Genomic DNA, 4422 nt, shown 5'->3' with positions numbered 1-4422 from the left:
TGGGAACCAAGGGTCTCCAGTCCATCTAGCTGCAGTGGGTAACATGAAGTGGTAACTCCATTGGCTAGGACTGCATGGGCAGCCTGGGAGCCCCCATTCGGGGAGTGTAGCGGGGTGGTTACCCCACTCCTGCCCGAAAGGAGTTAAAAGCAGCCCTGGGGAGGGCTGGGGCTGGGGGAAAGCAGCTACTAAGCTGATTGGGGAAGCAGCAACAGCTGGGCCATGCCCCAATCAAGCCGCAGCTGGCCCTATAAGAAGGCTGGGGCCAGAGGCCAGACACTCTCTCTCTAGCCTTTGGAGAGGGAGGGACCAGGCTGCCTGTGGAGCTGAGGAAGGTACCGAGGGTGGAGCAGTGCTGGGGGAGGGTTGGGGAGCTCCGGCCTAGTAGAAACCCAGGCTGCAGGCCGAAGGAAGGGCCCACTAGAGGGTACTAGGGCTACAGAGGGGCAGCTCTGCTATAGGTAGAAGTGGCAGGTCCAAACCTCCCTTGCCTAGGATGAGTGGCTTTTACACTGCAGTCTGCCCCAGTGAGCGGGGGCTTGATGGTGACTGGCAGTAGCCCATTCCTGTTGAAAAATGACACCCAGTTTTAACTTTGTGAAAATGACTGTGTTCTCTTCAACTTCTATCCTATATTGTCATGGATTTTCGGTCTCCCTCCCCTCCCCCTCCCCCGAATCTTAACTCCATGCTCGCCTAGTGGTTGGTTTCTTGGCCATTTTGCTGAAGTAGAACAGGATGTTCAAGTCTCATCTTTATTAGACTCTCCCTCCATTAGACTCTCCCTCCCTCCATGGTGATGTCGCTACCTTCCCTGATTATCTAGAAGTTGAGTTTGCTGCCTTTCCACTGAGTGTGAGCTGAATGGAGATGTAAGTTCCTAGTAGGAAAACCAGCCACGGGAGGAAATCTACTCACAGATGGATCTCTGAAAACAGACTCAGTGTCACCAAGGTGACAGAGAGAGAGCACAGGGCATCACTGATACCCCCTGACCTTATTTCTCCCCACAGGGAACAAGTCCAGCGTGACACCAGCAACTCTGCTGAAGATCATATTGAATGTAAGAGCTTTTGGAGAGTATTGGGGTTACCGGGGTCACCTGCACATGAGGGAGAAATGTGGGGCTGGGAATAAGTGTTAATTGGTGGGGGATGGACAGATCCCACTGTCTGGCCAAGAGTTACAACAATATGTCTGTAATCAAAGTGAAGGAGGAGAAAAAAGCTCTTCTGGTCCCAGGTCTTGTGCATATGAGTTCCTGAGGTTCCTTGGTCCCATCCTTTGCCTGTAATCCCCAGTCCTGCATTGCCATGGTTTAGGGGACTGAGGCAAAGTATTACCACTTCCCTTCCTTCATGGAAAGGTCACATCCCGGGGAAAGCTCTCATTTAAAAATGTTCCACCCCTTCACTGGGAGCTGGGTGCAAGAGTGCCTCATAGGTATAGTTTAGGTGCCTCATGCTCCTGGTCTTTTCTTTGAGCCAGGCTCGCTGACTCTCCCACTTTCTGCCCCACTTTCTCCCCTCTTGGTGATGGAAGTGGTACATCATGGGAGTCCCTAGTTGCAGTGAATCATGGGAGATGAAGCCCAGCCAGCCAGTCCAGCCTGTAGAGGAGAATATGAGCATGAGGCACTCATTTTTTGAACAAAATCGTGACATTTTGTGCCAAGAGCCACCTCTGTTTGTGACAAAATAGCTCTGTGGAAACCCAGACAGACAGTTTCCACTGAACATGTTCCAAAGCCGTATTAAATCCTTCTCCTACGGTATCCCCTAGCGATCTTGATCAGGATCAGGTTCCATTGTGCTCAGTGCTGCCCATGGGGGAGCCCTGCCCTGGCTGGGGGAGAGGTAGGAGCCGGGGGGGGTTATAATTCATGCTCAGCGAGGTGCCTTCCTTAAGGGCATTTATAGCCACGTGACAATGTGTAACTGTCATTCTCTCCCCAGATGCCTCCGTGAATTGGCTGGAAAGCTCCAGGGTGAGTCGCAGCTTTTATTAATGACAAAATGTGATTTGTTTGCCTGTTCCACCTCAGCAGTGACCCCTGGGCTTGGGACATGGATTTACTCAGGATTCCCAGGATTCAGGTTGTGTCTGTTACCCCGGTCTCACTGCTGGTGTCCCAGATCTCCACCCAGGAGCAGGTAGCTGTTTCCCATAAGTGCTGATGGCCTGGCCATTCAGGCCCTGTCCTCCACAGACACAAAGACACACATCCAGGCAAGAGGAAAACATCCTTCCCAAACTCTGCACCACAGCGATAGGGGAGAAACCTCCACGGCCTGAAAATCTATCCAGCTAAAGAGAGGCTTCCCCCACCAGCCTCTGCAGTCAGACAAATAACCAAGTCAGAGATTTCAAGGTTAAAAGTCCCCATTAAAACTCCTGGGAACTGGACATTCCAATCCCATTGCAGGGGGGGAGAAAGATTGAAAACCTTTGAAATGTTACCTGAATGGGAATTGGCTCTTGTGAGACAGATCCTATTAGTAACTTCCCAGAACCACTTACTGGTAACCCTCCCCACCACAGCTCTACAAAGGTGAAGGAAGACAGACAAGGGGTGAAATCCTGGGAGTTTCCCATTGACTTCAGTGGGGCAGGGCAGGATATCCCCCCATGGGTTTGCATGCAATGTATCATAGAATATTAGGGTTGGAAGGGACCTCAGGAAGTCATCTAGTCCAACCGCCTGCTCAAAGCAGGACCAATCCCCAGATTTTTACCCCAGTTCCCCCAAATGGCCCCCTCAAGGATTGAACTCACAGCCCTGGGTTTAGCAGGCCAATGCTCAAACCACTGAGCTATCCCTCCCCCATGATGTAGATGTCAGTGGGGTGTACACAGTCTCACACTGCTAGAGGCGGCTGTGCGGTGGTGCACACGTCATGGGTATCATGGTAGTTGCAGGGAAAGCTGCTAACACAGAACTTCCTTCCACCAGTTGCTTCCTTGTGATAATTATTTGTCCACACTCCAGCTGATATTGTCAATGAACAATAACCTCGAATTTTTATTTCTCCTCCTCTAACGATCCCTGGGAGGAGTTTGGGTCACGGAAGTTCTATCCTATTTATTAATTATTATTATTATTATGTAACATTTTATTGAGCGTTTAAAGCAGTGTCACAAAGAGAGGTGTGCTCTGCTATCATGGATGCATAGCTGGTCTCCTCAGAGTTAAGGTTGAAGTTAGCATCCCATTATGAGTTTGCTTTTTACACACACACACACACACACACACACTATTCTAGTGGATATGAAATTTGATAACCATGTCTCATCACTGTGTAGATCTTGTCCTGAAAATTTGGGGCAAAGAACTCATGTGGTCTCAGAGAGATGGAGTCTCATTCACTTTCTGGAGATTTTGCTAGTATTACTTTGGTTGTTCTTATTCTAACAAATGCCAATTTCTCCCTTAGAGCTTTTAGTAAATGATTGTTGAACAGGGTATTACTTACAGAGATATTTATGACGCATGTGAATTCAGAAGCTGGTTTAACCCTATCAAAATTATATACATAGGTTCCCATTTGACCATGATGGTCCCTTCTGACTTTAAAGTCTGAGTCTATAATAACACCCCATCTCAGGGAGAACCTGGCACTACCTGGACGGGTCAGCTGGCATGGAGAGAGGGAGAAGGGCTCCTCTGCCCAGCTGGCAGGTGTTAGGGCAAAGCCCAGCTGTCTGGGGAGAAGAAAAGGGCCAGACCAAGGCTGGGGAGGGGGAAATCTGAGCTGGCTGCCTCACAAGTGCTTATGTAGGAAGTGGGGTCAGTGGTGTTTCCCAGCCTAGATGCCCATTAGAAGCGCCCCTGATGTACGTACAGCAGTGCTGTCAGACAGACATTTTCTGGCTTCATTTCTCTGGCTTTAGGCTGGGTTAGCAGAAAAGTAACATTACTGTGGTTTATCTTAAAGCATCCATGGCCAAAGAGAGAAGAGACACCAACATATGCGACCATCGCTCTGCAGCAGGACAGATGTCATTAATGCTCCACTTGCTGAAATGCAGGACTCGTCAGTGCGCAGTCACATCGCAGAACCTCGGCAACTGTAGGGGCCGTGCAGCAAGGAAGTGGGGGACCTTCTCTGGGGCCACAGCAGGACAATGTACAGTGCCCAAAGTGCTGTAGGACACTGGAATATTCTTAGGGCAAATGCTGCCTGTTTTCCTTTTGGAAAAAAAAGTTTCTTCTGAATAAAATGGGGGGGAAATGCCCAAACTCTGTATTCCTACCCTCTGACTCTTTATATTGACAGCTCAGCTCCCAAGTCCTCTCAGCTCTGTTCAGAGATTCCATTGCCAACCCAAAGTGTACAAAAATCATGAGGCAGCTCCCCCAAAATCCAAAGATTGCTTAAAAAAAATCTCATGAATTCTTAAATTTTGCATATTGCTTACTTC

The 4422-nt window shown here is 49.2% G+C and overlaps 1 long non-coding RNA gene across 1 annotated transcript; it reads left to right on the top strand.

Annotated features, from left to right (window-relative positions):
• Nucleotides 1–292: 292 nt before the first annotated feature.
• LOC120394573 lies at nucleotides 293–4030 on the top strand. Its single transcript, XR_005592344.1, has 4 exons — nucleotides 293–335; nucleotides 1014–1063; nucleotides 1956–1987; nucleotides 3936–4030. It is a non-coding gene; the product is annotated as an uncharacterized LOC120394573 (long non-coding RNA).
• The last annotated feature ends 392 nt before the right edge of the window (nucleotides 4031–4422 follow it).

The sequence above is a fragment of the Mauremys reevesii genome, unplaced genomic scaffold (genome assembly GCF_016161935.1).
Source record: "Mauremys reevesii isolate NIE-2019 unplaced genomic scaffold, ASM1616193v1 Contig67, whole genome shotgun sequence".
Lineage (NCBI taxonomy): Eukaryota > Metazoa > Chordata > Testudines > Geoemydidae > Mauremys > Mauremys reevesii.
This window is presented reverse-complemented; position numbering and strand designations above follow the sequence as displayed.